This window comes from Pan paniscus, chromosome 5, assembly GCF_029289425.2.
Source record: "Pan paniscus chromosome 5, NHGRI_mPanPan1-v2.0_pri, whole genome shotgun sequence".
NCBI classification, from domain to species: Eukaryota; Metazoa; Chordata; class Mammalia; order Primates; family Hominidae; genus Pan; species Pan paniscus.
Genome location: NC_073254.2, coordinates 75271897 through 75293629, shown reverse-complemented (window position 1 = coordinate 75293629; position 21733 = coordinate 75271897). Strand labels below are relative to the sequence as shown.

At 35.3% G+C, this 21733-nt stretch overlaps 1 pseudogene; it reads right to left on the bottom strand.

Annotated features, from left to right (window-relative positions):
* LOC117978426 (DNA primase large subunit-like) overlaps positions 1 to 21733 on the bottom strand; it is a 281293-nt pseudogene that overhangs the window by 131760 nt on the left and 127800 nt on the right.

Genomic DNA, 21733 nt, shown 5'->3' with positions numbered 1-21733 from the left:
CAGGTTTATTCAATCCCAAAAGCTATACATATCTGATAAAATGACAATGGCTAAGTAAAAGTAGATATATCTATTCTTGATTGACTATTATGCAGATACTTAAAATTGGAGTCATGAAAATCAATTTTTTTACTTTATTACCTAGTTATAACATATTAAGTGAAAATTTTAAAAGTTAACCACTTTATAATTAAAGTATGCATCAAGTTCACAAAAGAAGCTTATGTTGGTTGCATTAGGGAGGGAGGTGATTTTATATATTGTGACTATACATTTTACCAAAAACATTAAATGACATTAAATTTGTAACATAATCCACATGCAGATACTGCTTCTCATAAGACTTCCTATCACTCTCTTTACTATCTACTTAACTTGCAGCAACTATTCCAGTGCAGCTTTGGGTATGTGTGTGGGTGGGGAGGGGGGGACTATTTATAAATTTTGGTCCTCTTTCCCCTTAAAAATATAAGCATCTTGAGTTAAGGGACCACATCTATTAGTTCTTTTGTACATAATCAGTACCAATTATAGTGCCCTTAACACAACGGGCTGATTCTAACAAAATGCTGACTATTCACAAGTATACCTCTAAGAAGGCATTAACATTTTCCATACAGATGTGAAAAAATTGTAATTCAAAGGTGACAATGGAAAACAATATATTCTAATTTATTAATATCTTACACAGCACCTGGAAAACCTTCACTATAATCAGTGAACTAAAAGCTTGTGCTGCTGCATGTAGAAAAGGAAATAAATGTTCAAGGTACTGCCAGAGACTGGAAACGGGTGATGAGAAAGAACTAACAAACAAATGAAGCATGTGGACCAGGCTAATGAGGCTTTCATTTCAGCCCTCAACTGATGAAGCCCCTATCTACTAAACCATTTTCTGGCGTTTATTTTCATATTTACCACAACAGACACATGAATGCCCACACAATTTTCTGATTTCAAAATGAGAACTAATTCAAAAAGAAAACAATGATAGCTGTACCACTTTGGACAGTAAGAAAAGCTTTCTTACAGAGATTACATGTCTGATAAAAAATTTGTGAAAGCATATTCTTTAGAAAAATAAGTAGAAATGTGTGCATATTAACAAAATGTACTGCCTTCGGAAAAGGAATTTTACAAAAGTAGTAATAATACCAACTGAAGGAAGATGCTTTTATTACTTTAAATGATTTTAAAATAACAGTTTGTATAAACATCTGCTTACAAAATCAGTATGCACTAAAAGTTAATCCATATGATGCAGTCCAAGTATTTACTATAAGTAATACTTGTCTTAGCTTGCTTTATCTTTGTTTGATTTCTAATTCATTCTTGGGCTGAAATATGCTCACAAAATTGTGGTGTGACAAATACACATTTAAAAAATGAGTTATTCTTTAATGACAAAACATTAAATAATAACAATTTTTTTTTTTTGAGACAGAATCTTGCTCTGTTGCCCAGCCTGGAGTGCAGTGGCGCGATCCTGGCTCACTACAACCTCTGCCTCCTAGGTTCAAGTGATTCTCCTGCCTCAGCCTCCTGAGCAGCTGGGATTACAGGTGCGTGCCACCACAGTGGGCTAATTTTTGTATTTTTAGTAGAGACAGGCTGGTCTCGAACTCCTGGCCTCAAGTGATCTGCCTGCCTCAGCCTCCCAAAGTGCTGGGATTACAGGCATAAGCCGCCGCGTCCAGCCAATAATAGCAACTATTACAGTAACTTATAATATGCTGTCCCCCAATGCACTTCATATCTTGAAGTCAAGGGATAAAGGAGGAAGATACATACACTGTAGGTGTTATTTTTAAGGGGGAAAAATTCTCAATCATACAACTAAAAGTTATCACATATATAATATGGGCTGCAAGTTTTCCTCTCTAGTTGTACCTATTTATACTTCATATTTATAAGTGAGATAATAAATAAAAATAAGCATCTTTATCATGCACACTTGCTAGCCTAATGCCATTTTTATAAATATTATCCCATGGTACCATCATTAGGATAGCAAAGATACTTATTTACAATAAACTTCTACATTCATGGAAACATATTCCAAGACCTTTATGTATCTCCAAACTACCAAATCAGTGAACGATATAATTCACCCTAGAAAATGCAGTGATATATAACCATGAGAATGACAGTAAAGCCACAATGAGATGCAGGCTCCTTAGATTACATATCTAATCATATGCAATTTGGTGAAAGCAGAAATAATGATTTATACAAATTCTCTCTAAACTTTATATTATTGTAAGTCTAAGTAAGTTTATTTCTTCCAATAGAAAAGTTTCTGGTATCAATTTTGAAAAATGGTATAGTCTTATGAAATAATTAATTCATCTCTTTTGAGGAGAGGGAAAGGCAGTATTTTTCATTAGAAAAACCAGGTTTTCTTGGCTGGTGCACGGTGAGCACAGTGGCTCACACCTGTAATCCCAACACTTTGGGAGGCCGAGGCAGGCAGAACACCTGAGGTCTGGAGTTAGAGACCAGTCTGGCCAACATGATGAAACCCCATCCCTACTAAAAATAAAAAATTAGTTGGATGTGGTGGCACATGCCTGTAGTCCCAGCTACTCAGGAAGCTGAGGCAGAAGAATCGCTTGAACCCAGGAGGAGGAGGTTGCAGTAAGCTGAGACCATGCCGTTGCACTCCAGCCTGGGCGACAGAGTGAGACTTTGTCTCAAAAAAAAAAAAAAAAAGAAAGAAAGAAAAATTAGGTTTTCTTAATGAGAACATCATGAGGCTCCATCACCAACCTGTAAAATAGGGATTATGATAAATAACTATCTACCATCCACACTGGATTGTTCTGAGTATGCACCAAAAAGCTAGATTGGAAAGTACTTTTTAAACTCCAGTCAGTTTGATTTCCTGGCCTATCCCCTTCTACCCCTCCTAAAACATTGTCCCTTCAATTATTCCCTCTTACTCCCATACTACTCATTTCTGCCTTAACCTGTAAATATGCTCATCTTACCAATCTTAAGGAAAAAATAAAACACTTTCTTCAACCATGAAGCTCACAGATGCAGTCCTTCTTCCTTACATGTCCTCAGAATTAAGCTCTACCAAGAGTAGCCTACTCCCTATATCTCCACAGCCTCATTTCTTATTTATTCCTCAAATCCTCATAAGACTTGGACTTGTATCCATACCATTAGCACCCATCATACTACTATCCTTTTTTGTTCAAGGCTCCTCCCTGGTATTTTTACCAGTTTCTCATATCCCAACTCCCGCACTGCCCATCACAAGTCATTTAAACACTGATATTCTGTGGGTTCAATTCAGAACCCTTCACCCTTTTCTTGTCTCTCTATACTCTCTTCCTGAGTGATCTCAACCATTCCCTTTATTTTAACCAAGACCTGCACAGTGATGATTAGCAAATGTCTCCCTGATGTAAACCTCACTCTTCAACTGTGGGTCTGTATTCAACTGCTTACTAAACATCCCCCACATAGGACCCCACAGGTATCTCAAGCTTAAAATGTCTGAAACTACTGAAATTACCATCTAAGCAATCATATTCATTCCCTAATTGCCTTGTCTTCCTTTCTTTATTCTCCTTCTTAGTTAATGACAATATTATCCCTCAAGTGAGATTACAGTTCAGTCCATTCAGCCTGAGAAAGCTGACTAAGAATAAAACAACAAAAAAAGAATAAATTTCATTCCAATCTGAGCTCCCGCTGTGAGCCACTGTGCTAGAATGCACCGAAACCAAAACAATTAAGTTATGGCCCGATTACTTGAGGAGATAATTCCACGAGGGAGACAGTTCAATTAACAAAATTATGTACATTGTATTTAATTCTGATAGAAAATGATACAAATTTTATAACTTGTTCAAGTGCCTATCTCTCAAATGAAATCAAACCCAACTCCCTGAAAACAGAGATTGTGTGTTTTCTTTAAATTCTAAGCACATAACGGGCACTAAGTAATTAATGAGTGAATGGACGATACTAATGAATTAAAAACACAGTTGTACTGCCATAAGATATTGAAGCACGATGTTTTTCTGTACTTGAGAATTGGATTCAACTAAAACAGTTTGGACACATCACTTCTGCAGTCTCAAAATAATATATATTGTTAAGCGATATTCTAGATTATTTGATTGGCAGTGTTACCTTAATTCTCTTTGAGTCTCTAAATCCTGTAAAATGATTTGAGAATTTCTCTGTATTGCTACTTCAATTTTTACAGGTATTTGTATTATCTCCCAAATTAGTTTTATTGACAAATTTAATTAAAATGCTACTCATCATTCCTCTTTCCTCATTAGAGGCAATAAACAAAATTAGACCTAATAATGATCTCGGTATCAACCTCCTAATTTCCATCCACCTCTAGGTAACATTTAAATTACACAGTTCATGCAAATCAATTTTTTCTAACAAAATTATTATTAAAATCTCTCAAACCAAATAATATTATTTCCTATTTAGAACTAAGCATAAGGAAGATAAAATAAAAACATTACATTTAGACAAGCAAAAGCAACAATTCAATATTCTTGAAAGGCGTTATCACAAGGTTACTTTGTAGAAAAGGAAGTGTCAAACTATGCACATCAGCTGCCACCCGACATATACATGTCTCTGACATGGTAATAAAATGAGAAACCGTTTTGTTTAATAATAATAATAAAGCAACAGCAGTGGGTGCACATTACATGTAGCATCTAGTCCTGGTTGCCTAGCAACCAGTCATGAGTGAAATCCACAGAGAATAAAAGCCCTTAAATGAATGTACAGTTTGTGCAACTTTCAAGAACTCAAAGAGATGTGTCAGCAGTTAATCTAAATTCTAGCTGGCAATTACCATACTCAGATGGAGGAAGGAGAATCCAACATTATCTCTCAGAATCAACTGTGAGATTAACTAGAAGCTAGATTCTACCCTTTAGGTTTTTACCTTTTGAACCAGTGGTTTTCTAGGAAAAAAATTTTGACAGTATGATTTATAAATTATAAAAACTTTATGCAGAAAAAACAAGAAAATTTCACTAATATAACTTGTATTCATTCATTCAACAAAACATATAATACCTATCTCACACCAGATACTGTCTCTGCTATTGAAAATACAAATATGAACATCACTTTACAAGCTTTCAAGCATACTATAATGGAGAAATCAAATAGTAAACAAACAATAACAATATCACAAATTCTGTAATACAGAGGAAGGCATGGGATATTATGAAAATATCTATAAAAGACTTCCAATTCAGACTACGGAGGTGAACTAATTAATGGTCAGGGAAAACTTATCAGAAGAGGTAATGTTTGAGATGAGTTTTAAAAGACAAGCAAAAGTTGTTATAAAAGTGGAGCATGAGGAGAATATAAATAGATTTGCATATTTATATACATCTACAATATATTTCAAATATATATTTCTAAAATATATATTTATATTATATATTTAAAATGTTTTAAAATTATATTAAATACATTTAAAATACCTTAAAATTATATTAAATACATTTAAAATGTTTTAAAATTATATATATTATATATCTACAAATTTACATAAATAGAAGTGGCAGAAGGAAAAATATTTGTAACGCCGTAGAGGTGAGTGAGCAAAAAGCATGTTGTGTTAAAGGAACTTCATGGCATTTGGTGAAACTAGGATCTCAGTGTTAAAACAGGAGTCCAAAGAGACAGACAGCCCAGGCCTCTTCCAGAAGGACCTCTTATGCCAGGCTTGGACTTCCTCCAGAATGAAATTGGAGAGGCAGAGATGGGTCTTAAGCCAATGAATAATATAAACACATATGGCAATGATGTGAAATATATCAGAAAGGGCAAAGCAAGCAGACAAGATGCTATGATAGCCAGAGATATACTTAAGAGATAAAATTGCCAACAGAGTTGAATGCGGCAGGTGGGCATTAAGCAAGAGACTCAAAAATAATTTCTGAGGTTCTTAACTCACTAACACAGAGCTCTAGTAAATTTAACAATCATGTATAAATGTTGTTATACATAAAAATGTATGCTATTCAGTCCCTGCTGAAATATTAGACTTGATCAACCCAACAAAACAATTACACAAAGGTTACGACTTCTTCGTAACCCAACAAAACAATTATACAAAGGTTAAAAAGCTGTCTGGGAAGGAACAGTTACTGGAGAGCAGGAAGAAAAGGCAAGGAAAGTGGAGAGGGGAGGAAGAAAGAAAGGAAAAATAAAGAAATACTAAGAAAGAAAAAGAAAACTAAAACTAAAACTTTCTGGTGAAAGTAAAAATCTATCCACACTTCTGAAAGAGAACTTTAAAAAGAATTTTTCAAAACCATAAAGGAAAACACTATTGGTGCTTGACTACATAAAACCTGAAAATGTAGGTATGTTGACTAATACAATTTTAGAATTTTAGAAAAAAAGTATGTAACAAATACAACAAAGAGTCACTATCCTTTAAAGTATGTAAAAGCAAATAAGATCAGGAGATGCTATCAATAAGTGAGCAAAGAATACAGGTAGTTAATCCCACCTCAAAAATAAGGAAAATGAATTATTATTACCAACAAAATGCACAGGATCACAACAGTATCTCTATATCTAACCTATTAGCAACTGTTTTGACTGCCCTATCTTGTTCAGAGTATAGTTACATGGCAGTCTTATACAAATATGAGTGTATAGGTAGAATAAGATTTTGAAAAAGAAATATACATATACACTTAAATCTTTAAAATGGTTCACACCCTTTGACAAAGTAATTCCAATTCTGAAAACCTACCCTAAGAAAATGATCTAAAATACAAATAAAGGTTAACATATAGCATTATTTTATAGTAGGAATAAAAAACTGGAAATGGTCTAAAGCTTCCCAAAGGGAGATAAATATGCTATAGTACAGATATACAAGAAAATATAATGTAGTCACTAACAATAATGTTTTTAGAAAGATTTTAATACTAAGGGAAAAAATATTACAATATTTATAAAAATGGAAAAAATAGTCACATAAACTATAATTTCAACACTAAGTAAAAAACAACAACGACAACAACAACAACAAAAACATAGAAAGGGCAGGGTGCGGTGGCTTATGCCTGTAATCCCAGCACTTTGGGAGGCTGAGGCAGGTGGATCACCTGAGGTCAGGAGTTCGAGACCAGTCTGGCCAATATGGCGAAACCCTGTCTCTACTAAAAATACAAAAATTAAACAGGCGAGGTGCCCCACACCTGTAATCCTAGCTACTTGGGAAGCTGAGGCACAAGAATTGCTTGAATCTGGGAGGCGGAGGTTGCAGTGAGCGGAGAGCGCACCACTGCACTCTAGCCTGGGCGACAGAGCAAGATTCCATCTCAAAAAATAAAAAATTAAAATTAAAATTAAAAACATAGAAAAGATAAATATTATTTCTGAGTAGTAATGATAGGTTTTTCCTTTTCCTTTCCTGTATTTTCTAACTTTATTTTTTAAATAATGAGACTATATTATTTTTGTATTTAGAAACAAACTCCATCTAACTCATCTATCCTCAATAAAAGTATGCCTTAACCTTGTATTTACGTAAATAGCTCATTCATCTGAGATCTTTCTGTAAAGTTAGTTATCTCTACTCATTTAACTTAAACTTATCAAGCAGTTCAGCACACTGTTGTTGAATTAAAAGAGCTTTCTACAGTGCCCTAAAGTCAAGGGTAACAAGTACATGGTATTAAGAACTTCAATTTGAATAATGGAATGAAAGCAAGAAAACAAAATAAGTTTTAGTAATTGAAGGGGTTTCACCACTTTAATATACTTTATTCACTTTACTGCACTTGGATTTATGAGCATAACAAGGCTGTGCCTTTAGATTACCTGAGGTGATTGAGCAGAGGCTGAAGTCTTTCATCAGACTGCACAGCAGGCAAGGACCTGGCTGTTAACTAAAAACAGGGAAGAAAATTAGTAAAAACAGCAAAGGCCGAACACCGAACATATTTGAATACTAAATGTAAAACGAGCTGAAGGGCAGATAGGGAGGCAATACTTAAAAATATAAGGTTCTATTTCTCTTTTTTCAAATCAAGAAATTATATAAAAACCTGACACATTACGTGATCAAAGCTAGCTACACGGTTCTAAGGACATAGGGTATGTCACTAAGTTTAAAAGTAAAGAAAAAGGTGAGCAAAACAGAGAGTAAAAGGGAATGTCCTGAGTCATGAAAAAGCATTCACTTATGAGACTATTATCTTTGTAAATAAAAAAGGAAAAACTTCTAAATGTAAAATTGTATAACAACCAATCTTGTAGCACCGAGTCCTAAGATGATGAATAAATTGGGAAGATAAATTCTGATTTATAGCTAAGCCACTGTGAAACCGGTTACATACAGAAGTGTATGTACTTTATTCTGTCAGCCACATGACTATAAGGAACCAAGGATATCTTTTAAGTATACAGAAGCAACTCAAAGTATTTAATATTGAAATATGACCTCAAATTGAGCTAGGAAATAAGAAGTCAGAGCCAATACTGTGTACCATCTTGACAGCATATCATCAAAATGTGAATTTATGATCTATTTTATTACAATAATATTAATTATATATCTATGTATCTCTATTTTCTTCTCTGTTCTTAAGAGAATGTCTTTTTATAAGAATTTGACACAAGGAAATTAAAGACATTCATTCAAAGTAATCAGATAGCTTGAGGTAAAACATCAAAACAAAAATAAAAGATAATTCTCTTCAAGATTCAATTATGATCAAAATGGTTCTCATATTTTACTAATCAATCATTTAACAATTCACAGAAAAGAACCTTAAGACGAGCAACAAACTGAAAGATGTCTTTTGGGTTTATATAGTGTATCCTCTCTTTTTAATTTTTTTCATACATTAATTACAATTTCCTAAAAATGGAAAACATTTAATTAATCAAATCTAATTTTTATATTATGCAAATAAAACTATCATCTAAAAATATCTTTTACATTTTTGAAAAAAAGTTGACCAAAGTGCCATATTCTAATAATAATGGAGAAGCTTTCCCAATTTTGTACAAGAGTCAACATGTCGACAGTTACTAATTTAAAATACAATAAAGTGAGACAATTAATCTGCTGCAGTTTTAGCACAATCAACAGACTTTCAGTATCCCTGAAAAATACTAAGTATTAAAATACTAAGTACTAAGTATTAAAAAAATACTAAGCAACATATATGTAACATATAAGATGTTATCAAGGTTATCAAATTCTATAAACAAAACACTTTAATACTTTAATACATCCTTTATCTGTTAATGTCAAATCCTGTTACAAAATGCCATTTTCATTGTTCAAGAGATTTCATGTCTCAGAACCAAAGCTGTGTTCTAAAATGATTTAAATAATTTATCTAGACATTTCAAAAGTCAGTTCTCTGAAAACAGAGCAGACAGAGTGGGCTTTTTCAGTCACTTCTGTCAATCTATATAGTATGCTTTCTAATAGAGGCAAACAAAAAACACCTCAGTAACAGCAAAATATTCTAGATATCTGTTAAGTCCATATAGGAAAGATTTTCACATCTACCCCTTCATCTTAATTTCAGTCTTCATTTCCTTTTCCCTAAACTATTAATACATCTCCACTGTTGTTTCTGCTGCCATTCTTGCCCCTTCCCTAATTTATACCAAGGTCAGAGTGAAATTTTCAAAATGAAAATTAACCACACCCCTAATTAAAATCATCTAGTAATTCCCTCTGGCTCCCAGGGTAAAGTTACTACATCAGTCTTTCATCAGACATTTTCTTAAAATTTTCCTTTTAGGCGGCATTACTGAAACAATAGGCACAGAATGATTGACTGACTATACAGCTTCTGCCAATTCCACAAAACACAATGACAGCACATCAGGTAGAAATTTTCCATAGCTCCAGTTTTCTGGAACACATGTGCTCGATGATTTGAGTTCTCCCATCCTCCCCTTCCCACCTCCAATTTACTTTCGAGATTGAATCTCTGGCAAGAATGATTCCTAAACCAGGGAGAGGCCAATGCTCTGAGTAAAATTATTTCAAGGAAGATTTCTGAGTTTTCCAAAGGTTTTCTTTTCAACTTTTAAAACAATTAGCATTTACAAAAAGAGCATGCATCTCTTCATGTTAAGGATATGAAGTAATAAAGCTATTCCAAAGCTCTTTAAAGTGGCAAACCCATCTGCTAACCTTTTGCTGACAGAATACAAACTTCATTTAAGGAACTGTTGGCTCCATTTCTTCTGAAATTTTTCTCTGAGCTAACGTAGTTACTACTTACATCCACTGGACTGTGAGTGGTAACTGCATCCCTAGCACTTGCAACACAACAGATGTTTAGTTTAGCAAGTATGTAATTTCATTAATTGATAAAAATGAAAGTATATGTCTATGTTTCATAAAGCTTTTCAAATTCCTGCTTTGAGCAAAACTAAATATAAATCAAAACTAAACTAAGTAACAATTATCAAGCCTTCCAAGAAAGCAATACACTGTCACAATGAGATTTTTAGCATTTCCTCTACAACTAGAAAGCTATATCTATCCAGGTTAAATCGACTTTGGCTTCCAACTATGTTTTAATTTTTTTTTCTTTTTATAGAAAACACAACAATGTACCGGACACATAAATCACCAAGAATGAAAGAGAAGGAAGATCTATCACAGTTTGCATCTGCAAAGCCTAAACGAGTTGTCTAAGTTTGGGCTATTTCATGAAAACCATCATACAATTTGGCATAACTTATAGCTTATTTCTCATTATTGTTGAAAGGTTAGGGGTGAGTTAAGATGCCCTTTCATTATTAAAACTATATTAGCCCACTGAATTAACTAATACAGTTTCCACTGTTTTTAGACAAGTATAACAGATCACTAACTCATATAAACCTCATTTTAAAAATTAGTATTACTGGGTAAATTTTGTCCTTTGACATCTATCTGGTTACAAAAGTAATGCATTTTACCAACTAATAATCCTCCATTAAATGCCAATAAATCAGGTGGTTACTCTAGACTTCATCACTACACAATATATCCATGTAACAAAACTACACTTGTACCCTTGTAAATCATAAAAATAAAGAAAAATTCCAATAAATGTCAAATACATTCAAAGTACAAGAGACAAAAGAGAGTCTGGAGGTGCCTGGTCCAACTTTGTCATTTTATGCATGAGGAAAGCAGGTTCCTCAGGCCATAAGCAACTAGTTGCTGGCATGGCCAGAAGCCTTCACCTAATCTCAGAGCACTTCTGTCTCCTTTGAGTCCCTCACCCCTCAAAACAGGACAGCACTCTTCAAGATTCACTTTACCTCACAGATTTTCAGTCTTCAAGATTCCCAAATTTTTTCATGGAAAATTTCTTCACATCATTTGGGATTTGGCTCAAATATCACCTCCTCACAGAGGCCTTCCCTAACCTTTGGTAAAGGGTAACTGATGCTTTACCAAGGGTTTAGAATTTTATTTCTCAAGATATACTATAACACGCACCACCAAAAGACTGACCACAACATAGTTCCTTCTTTTTTTTTTTTAAGACAGAGCCTTGCTTTGTCACCCAGGATGGAGTGCAGTGGTGTGATCTCGGCCCATTGCAACCTCCAACCTCCGCCTCCCGCATTCAAGCAATTCTCCTGCCTCAGCCTCCTGAGTAGCTAGGATTACAGGTGTGTGCCACCATGCCCAGCTAATTTCTGTATTTTTAATAGAGATGGGGTTTCACCATGTTGTCCAGGCTGGTCTCGAACTCCCGACTTCAAGTGATCCACCCGCATTGGCCTCCCGAAGTGCTGGGATCGTACACGTGAGCCACTGCACCCAGCCATAGTTCCTTCCTTCTAATCTATGTCTCTCTGATTTTTGGTGGAGGGGGCTGGGTCACTAAATGATTGTTAGAAATAAAGCAGAAATATTGACTAAATCTATACTTTCCCAACAAAGGTTTGGTAAAGCAGTAGGTATTCCCTAACCCTTCGTAAAGCAGCAGGGTATTCTAGCTATTACTCAGGTACCTCACAACATTCATCACTATCTGAAATTGTGTGATTAATTTTCTTACTGTGTCTTTCTCTCATCACAAGAATATAAGCTCTGTCAGGGCAGGAACCTCTTCTATCTTGTCATCACTTCCCCCTGACTGCTTAGAACAGCCCACGGTATGGCATGCAGTATATACTCACTAAGTTTTGTAGAGTGAATGTAAGGTTTACCCCTCTGAAATATTTCCAACAGAGGCATAAATTTAGAAAAGTCTGCCCTAGACACTGATCCTTTTGGTCTTGTATTTCTAACTGTTTTCATTAGTAAACATGTCCTATCAGGTAGAGGAGTCATACGCATTTCTCTTTTCATTTCCAGCTAAATGGAATATCCAAGTCCTTCTGTTAAAATGAGGGCAAGTGCACTACCCTGCAATGTAGTTGAAACTGTGACCTCCTGGTTCAAAAGAAACAAGTAGCCCAAAACTAGCAGTCCAAAACTCAAATTATGGATTGTCAGCTGAAAAATGATGAGATTCATAAATCTGGAAAGAGAAGCTTTATTTCTCATAAAGGGTTGCAGCCTGCCCGATGGCCATTCTGATAGACTAGAAAGTGTAGCCTCTGCTCAGAAGCCAGAAACAGACACTTCGAGGGAGGAGCAAAGGAAACAGGAATTTATGCTGAACAGGGTAGCCAAATACACATATTTAATAAGCTATAGGAGAAGTCATGAATATTTATGAGAGGAGAAGCATGCACACATGCAATTAAGGTTCACGTCCCTTCATGAGTCACGTGTAAAAAAATGGCGGCATTAGCATGATCCAAAGGTGGAGCTTTCCGGCATCGGATGGTGAAGCAGAGAATATGAAAACCCTCACTGCGCATCCTCCATAGACTGGCCTGAACCACTCTGTAGTTAGTAGTCTCTTGTCAGGAGGGAATGTTGGTAAACTGTTGTGTGGAAACTGCAAAGGGAAGGGTGAGCATCAGGTGGTTGGTTGATATCAGGGATGGAATGAGTCTTTCCTGAGGGCTCATTTCTGTTTAGCCTAATGGCAGTTAGCAAGGGATGGGGCATAATGAGGCATGTCCAACCTCCCATTCCATCATGGCTGGGAACTCAACTTCCAAGGTTTCTCTAGGGTTCCCTTGGCTGGGGGGTTTAAAATTTTACTTTTATTTCTTAAAATATACTATAACAGTCACTACCAAAAGAGTGACCATGACATACTTCCTTCCTTCTAATCTATGTCTCTCTGGTTTTTGGTGGAGGGGGTTGGGTCACCAATTGATTGTTAGAAATAAAGCAGAAATATTGGCTGAATATATATTTTCCCAACATTATTAAAAATTTCAAACACACAAAGTTCAAAGTCGTTTACAGTGAACAGCCATTTAAAAGAACAAAAAAGCCTAACCAGCCAAGACGGAGACTGCTTCAAAAATTTATATAAAGTAACTAAGGAACAGACAGTGTAAATATGACTGTGTTCAAATAAGACTCAGACCAATGTAAAGAAATAGCCTTTGTTATTTAAATCACAATGCTAAAATAAAAGTGTGTGTTTAAACACCTTTCAAGATATTATTGCTAAATAAATAACTTGTAGTTCCTGGTAGGTTAGTTATTTTGAAAGAGAGTCCAAAATATCTGTCTCAAAACACCCCACCTAAAAAGGACATAAAGTTTTAAAAACACTGAAATCCAGCCAGGCACGGTGGCTCATGCCTGTATTCCCAGAAATTTGGGAGGCCAAGGCGAGTGGATCGCCTGAGGTCAGGAGTTTGAGACCAGCCTGGACAACATGGTGAAACCCCATCTCTACTAAAAATACAAAAACTAGCTCGGCGTGGTGGCGGGCGCCTGTAATCCCAGCTACTCAGGAGGCTGAGGCAGGATAATCGCTTGAACCTGGGAGGCAGAGGTTGTAGTGAGCAGAGATCACACCACTGTAGTCCAGCCTGGCTGACAAGAGCAAAACTCTGTCTCCAAAAAAAAAAAAAAAAAAAAAAAAAAACTGAAATCCAATAGTAATTATAAGGTAAATCTACTCAAATATGGAAAAATCTGGATATAAAGCATGCTTGTCATATCTTTTCAAGAGTAAAGCAAACAGAAAATATTTTTTCTTTTTGGACTTCCCTCTTAAATTAGATCTGTTTAATATAGCTAAAAATAAACTTGATCAGGATGGAAAAGGTAATTGTTAGAATTACATTCTCTATTCAATAACACTTTTTAACAAGTAGGGTAGGAAGCAATTTTGGTTGCACCTAGGAAAAGCAAGAGGAAAGGAGACTAGGGACAGTGAAAGCTTTGGTTTTATCAGAGATATTCTCATCCTTTCCTTGGATTCAATGCAAGAAAGTTCTGAAGCAAATACAACCCTCTAAATTTATGCCGAGGAAGAAGTAAAACTCTGGAGACTGAATCACTTAACATGTTTGCAATTCTGTTTCTTAGATTTTAGCTTATCTCTCTTTTCATTGTATTGGTTCTGTAAATAACTAGGACAGACCAAACCTCCCTGCTTCCAATCACTGACCTTTGTTACAGATTAACTGGCCTTCTTTATTGTCCTTACCTAACTCAGACCAGATGGCACCCAAGACTCCATGACAGTTACATCTTCAATGTGGAATGTTAAATATCTTTCCAGAAAGAAAAAAACCACCTTAACTAACCAAATCATTGTAAGTATGCATTAAGCCTAACATAGAAAGATGTTGAAATTGGGTTAAACTTCCCTACGTTTTGTCTATATAAGCAATCCTATGCTTTTACACTTTGGAACACTGCCTTCCATTCTTTGGAGTCTGTGTTTCCCATGTGGCTAGTTCAAACTTTTTGCTTGAGTAAACCTTCTTTCAACTAGACTCTGACCCTTTTGATTATTTTAGGTTGACAATATGTTGACACTGGTTAATTCCTAGAGGTAAATACACGAATGTTCTACTATTTTGCATATATTTGTGTTTGCAATAGTTCAAGAGAGGCAGAGAGTGAAAACTGACTTATTTTCTAGCAGGGTGAGGAATGGCTTGGAGGAGGGCAAACTAAAGTAGAGGCAAAGAGGTCAAAAGGTGGCACATGCAGTGATCTAGGGATCCAAGACGAAGAGCCAAATTATGGCAGAGGCAGTAGCGACAGAAAGGAAGACATGTACATAAGAAATATGTAAAGGTATGCTCCACAGAACTGACTGTCAGAGAAGGGGAAGATGGAGAGGACGTGCAGGTAGGTAGATAGTTCTATCAGCTGCAAGATAGTGGCTACAGAAGAGGAAGGTGGGAAATGAAGGAAAATTGTGTTTCATTTTAGGCATGCTGAATTTGAGGTGCTTTCAACTAACTAAGAGGTAACTAAATATATATGGATGTAGAGACCAGGAGAGATTTACATTTAGATTTAAGTGTTATCAGCAAATAAGTAGCAGATAAAGCCAAGAACTGGCTAAACCTTCCCATATTATATGCATAAAACAGGGATGTCCAACTGTCATTAACTAGCAGCTCATTAGAGCAGTATGTTGAGGGTTCATTCTGTAGAGAAGAAAAAGTATTATCTTTCTTTCCCATCACTAGGTTCATGACTGAGAGTCCTATAACAAAAGACAGATTAACAAGAGTAAAGCATACAAATTTAAGTTTTATGTGATGTGGGAGCCTTCAGAAATGAAGACCCAAAGAAACAGGGAAACGTGTGTTTTTTATGGACAGTTGTGCAGAAGTATGACTGAAGGACCAAAGGGTATAGTCTAATGGTAATTAACTGGGGGGAACTTAGCAAGTCCTGTTTGTTCAGAATATTCTCTTTGTCCCTGTGTCTTCAGAGATAAGACAGGTTTGGGAAGGGCATATCTCTAATGAAGGTTTTATAACTTACCTCAGGAGGAGGTCGGCTAGGGTTTATGGCCTGCTTCAGAAGAGAAGGAGCCAGGAGAAGGTGAAAATGACTTCCTTGTTTCTGTTGTTCCCTCAAATGCCAAGAAGTATGTCCTAAATGCCATCAGTTACAAGCCACATCAAGGAAACAGTACAGATTGAAATGTCTGCTCTGGATAAGGAATGGGAGATTAGAAATATCTGTCAGGCATGTGCCATTCTTAGCTGGAACAAGAAATTTTGCCGATAGACTTGAAGTTGTGTAACATTGATTTTAAGCAATTATAGATCAGTTAGAAAGCATAACCAGTAGCTCCTATAACTCTTGTTGTACATCTAGAATAAATGAATTTCACTTTGTGAAAAAATGTTCCTCTGCCTCCAGCTATGAAGCTGACTGTTGCTCTTAAAACCCCCTAAAGGATATTCTGCTGTTAGCCAATTGCTATTTTGAAGTAGAATTGTTTGAAAGGATTGAAAAGGGCCTGTAGGAAGAATATATTTTTCATGATTTTCTTTTTCAAATGATGAGCACGAAGGGAGGGAACAAGAATACACAAGGAGGTAAATACGTAAGCAAATATGGTAAATGGTTCTTAAAGAGTCAACAGACATTTTAAAAGCAAAGGTGGCTCAATCTGTTGAAAATTAAGAAGAAGAGGGTGGCTTCATTTTAAAATAATAAATCCCTTCTCTGAACTGTTCACCCAACACTGGCAAAATTAAAACACATAAAAATGACAGGAAAACAATGCTCACTTGGAAAATATTGCTCAATTTTGTTCTCTGGTGTTTTTACCCTCTACCACTCACTTCAGCTTCCTTACAAAAACTCAAGAGGAATGACAATTCCTCTTGAATTGTCATCAAGAAATCCAAGACAGGTAATCAGTGCAATTTAGGTCCCTTGTTTTCATTTAATATTGCCTATTCAGAGAACCAGAATAGTACTCTCTTACAGTGGTATTAGGGCAGTGGCATTTATTATTTACAAATGACAAAGAGATAAATATTATTTATTATGTAAAATGACAAAGAACCAAATTTAGGTTTATTTTAATGGAAAATAAATAAGGAATATTGTTCAAAATGTCTTTGCATTTTCCTCATTTCATACAAGATTTGAGATGGCTCCTACTGCATTTTATAACTCCCAAGAGTGCCAATTCAAAATCTAGAATGCCAACACTTGTCTAGTAAATTAAAGATGCATAGGTTATGCTTATGTATGTATTCTAAGAGATAAACAATTTATAGATCAGGAAAATTTTTTTAAAAAATCAAAAGGCAACAATTTATTTAAACAGACCTCACAGCAACAAAAAGATATAGCTTTAGAGAGAACAGGTTGTTCAACAGAACTATCACTTTTATTACTGGGACCAAGGCAGATGTCAAATAAAATTAACTTTTACAAGCAGCTGCTCTTTTAACTTCATTGATTTTAACAACAGAAAATCCTGTGTCTTTTGAACTACATTTTCTTATAATAGCAACGGATCCCAATTACAAACCCCAAACTGTGAGATTCCACATTACATTTCCCCTTGCTCCTGGAACCAAATTTGTTCTCCAGTTTCATGTTCTCCCTTGGCAGGCTGAGATGCTGTTCATCACTAATCATAACAGTCTAGTGTTCAAATGCCCACAGCACTTTTTGGTTTCCACAGGGCTCTCACACACATTATTTCAGGTGATCTTCACAACAGAGGTGGTTTCATCACAACAATGCTTTGACACACGGAAATTTCTCTATCAGCTGGCTGCAAACATGATTTTCAATATGTAAGCTCTAAAAAGCAACCAACGACCTTGTCAAGCAAAACGCATAGATTCCATTTGAGCTCTAAACATGCCCAAGTAGTTTAATTACCAAAGAATATTAAACAGTGCAGAGTTAACAAGATATTTCCAGTTCAGGGGTCTGGATGATATGAAGAACCGAGGAAGCAAACCTGGGAATAGTGCAAGCAGACATCCCAGTGCTGATTTTTGATCATGAAACCTATGGTGTGAAAAGAAGCTTGTTATTCAAAGGCTAACCTAAGCACCTTACTGATGCTCTACATCACTTAGAAATGTAAAACAATCGCTTGAGCAAGGGGAAAAAAGGTATTAAGAGATATGCAGTGATAAATGTACATGGATCACGGACTTTTCTCCCTTGGATATTATCTCTGAGGCTCCTCAAGGCCTCTCAAACTGTTCAGCCAAATGTACCTGGAACATTAAAGGAGGGTGAACAACAGGTGACCTTTATGCCCTAACCATCAACTTCCTTTAATGTCATATAGTTATCTTAAAAGTGTATACAAAATTTACATTTGACTCTAGAACATGTTCTTGCTTTTACTATAAATATGTTTAATTATTTTACCACTGAGTAACACAGTGCCATTGTTATCCTATGGTTTTATCTATTCCTTAGTATATTTAGCCCCATACATTTGGCCATTTTATTACTTTAGAAAACATATTACTACATTTTTACTCCGTACAGCCCATGTGAGGTAAGTCTTTGGTGGTACAATTGAGGCTGGGAGTTGGCTGAGACAATTCTGGATCTTTTCACTGTCATTGCATGTGACTACCACCGTTCAGAGATACAGAGATGACATTTTTTTTAGCCAAAAATCGTTTTATGCAAAGACTCTAAAAACCATTTAAATTCCTAGATTTTTCATTCACTTAAATTTGTGAGGCAATAACTGAAGTTCTAAAATTCCTTATTATTATTGTATTTTCATTCATCATTTTTGTCTTCTAAACATCTATACCATATTTACCTAAACATACGTTTGTCAATTTCTTATTTAATGTAAGGAAATAAATGCTTATCTAGGTTTTCCAGAACCAAAACTGTTCCTTTACTGTTTATTGTAAGCATGAATCTTGCACAAAATCTTATTATGTGGAAGTTTCTCATAGAAATTCCTAAATATGCACATAAATTCTATTATGTACACTGGAGTTACCGACCGTATCTACAGGCTTCTAGTAAATGTTTAAAAGAGGGCCCAGACTGAATAGTGGGTTTCATAGTGCATGTTGTTTATCTTCTGTCAGCAGTATAGACCATGATTCCTTTAACTTCCTGCTGAGCCTATTTCCAGACATATAGCCTGCCCATTACACTGGCAATCTTACCATTTTACCTAAATATTACTAAACAGTGTACCACTTTTTGCAAACATTACAGATAATCTATTCTGCACTACACTTAAATACATTCTTTATTAAGTAATCTAAAATCAATGTCAAAGATCCACAATTATATTAATTACCAAAGTGAAGAGACACAGAAAAGACATGTATATGTAAATATACACTATCATTTTCTGCAGGAACTCTTTTTCCCCCAATTTGGACTTTCATTAACATTTGGGAATGGCTATAAACAATTGAGAGTGGGCTGGGCACAGTGACTCAAGTCTGTAATCCCAGCACTTAGGGAGGCCCAGGCAAGAGGACTGCTTCAGCTCAGGAGTTTGAGACCAGCCTGGGAATATAGAAAGACTTCATCTCCACTAAAAATAAAAATAAAAAAATCAGCCAAGTGTGGTGGCACGTGCCTGTAATCCCAGCTACTCGAGAGGCTGAGGTAGAAGGATTCCTTAAGCTCAGGAGATCAAGGCTGCAGTTAGCTATGACTGTACCACTACACTCCAACCTAGGTGACAAAGCAAGATCCTGTCTCAAAAACAAAAACAAAATGAAACAACAAGGCAATGGGGAGTGGAGTGTAGGAGGTGGACAAGATTATTACTAATGCCTCAGTGACAATAATCTGTTGTGTAACAAAACATAGTCCTTGGAAATGCACTTGAAGAACTGAAGAGCAAGTAATCAACAAGAATGCATAGAGATTTCCATTTCCCCAACAGCTGAACCTCAAACCACTGATCCAAATGTATAATTCAAAGACGGTAGCCTCAGATGGCTAACAACATACCTCTAATGTTTATGTTAACAGATGCTGCAGAAAGTATTCATTTGCTTAGTACTTCAGCTACTTTTCCTTGCCTCTGTGACTTAATTTTCTCTGCTCTCTTAGAGCACAATGATGTCTTCCTTGATAGACATCTTGCCTTTGTAGATGTTGAAAATGTTTTAAAATATGGAACAGCCCAGTGTGCCTCTACATCTCACTCAAAGTTTATTTATCTAACTGAAATAATCAGATACTGCACTATTTTTGGACTCATTCGGTTTAGTTTAAATTTAAGCTATTTTCTTTATTCATAAACTAATACTACAGTTTTTCTTTAAAAATAAATGAGACTATTACACAATTTTGTTGCTCTACTAAAGGATTTTTATTTTTAAGCTCTTCTAAAATGAGCTTCTTAAACTGTGTGACTAACTTCAGTTACACATAAACATGTTTCACCTATTAAAACTAGAGCCTTGTGATTAATTATAAAACTTTCCTAATTATATTTAAAACAAAACAGAAGAAGAAAAGTAAATAATTTCCATTGCTAACAGACAAAAATCAATAGAAACCATTGATTATGAAATGAAAATAGAAAAGTATAATGTCTTCACTGTGATAAGCACATTTATGTCAATTGGAAATTTCACTCAGCCTCTGATCCAACATTACATAGGATGCATTTCACAAATGTTTAATTCATCACAAATTTAGAGACAAAACTCATTATTGAGGATGTTGGAAGGAAAATGAAATAGACATATTTTGAAATGTTGTAACAAACACATCAGGGTTGTTCCAAATCCTTTTTCCATCTCCTTTTTATTTTCCTTACAAAATTAGGAATCATCACAAGTAGCCACCTAGATCACTGATGTCTTCTCATTTCTAAATTCATAGAAGTTTCAAATGACACAGAATTCCTTTAACAACACAGAAACCCCTGAATTTAATGTATTAATACCAGTAAAAATATAAATCAGTTCCCTGTTAACTTAGGTCACCTAGTAAATCAAATTACATGCAAAATTCCATTCTTACGAAAAGTAGATATTTTTCTTATTCTTTGTTTCCTTTAGGTTACTACATTTTTCTATCTCCTTTTAGATTAGAGACAATAATTAGATTCTACGGTAAAGAAAAGATGCTGGTCTAAAAGTGAAAAAACCCTTACCTGCTTGCATAAGTTTTTTAAAAAACAATGTAGCTATTATAACAACTGCCTATTTTTCTGACTGCCCAAAATGATGAGCTGCCACTTTCGTGATGGAATGGACCCTAGCTAATACCATACTGCAAGCAGGAAAGGTGTAGATTCTAGACCACTGTGACATACTATTATCTGTACCTGCCCTATTCTACTCAAAGTACCAAGGCATAAAATCAAGAGTCAGGGTAAAGTAAGCATGTTTGGGGATACACTTCCTAAGAGTAATCATTTTAATATATCATATTTGTAAAATGCTCTTTGATATCAGAACAGCTGGCTGAGACTTTTAAGTGACCTTGACATACAGTTGACTGACTGCTTTCCAATAACATTATTTCATACTTTCTGGCACAATCACACTGATAGTGTTTGATGGATAACCAGACAAGCAAAGGACAAGTCTGAGCAATTGCCATCCTTTATATTTGACGTCTTCATGTTTCATTACACATCCTAGGAAAAGGGAAAGGGAACAAAAACCCATAGGCAATGTTAGTTCCAAGAGGTCTCAATACACACAGGAAGCACCAAATAGTATTATTTTGAAGCAGCCACAATCTTTAAATAAAAATGCACTTTGTTGCAATTAAAGAACCACCAACAGTTATACAACTAGGAGGAGGGAGAGATTTTCATCTTGCATGTCTTAGTTAAATTTTGTTTTCTTTAGTAAAATGTTTTGAATGAATGGTCACAAGATCCTCTGGACAAAG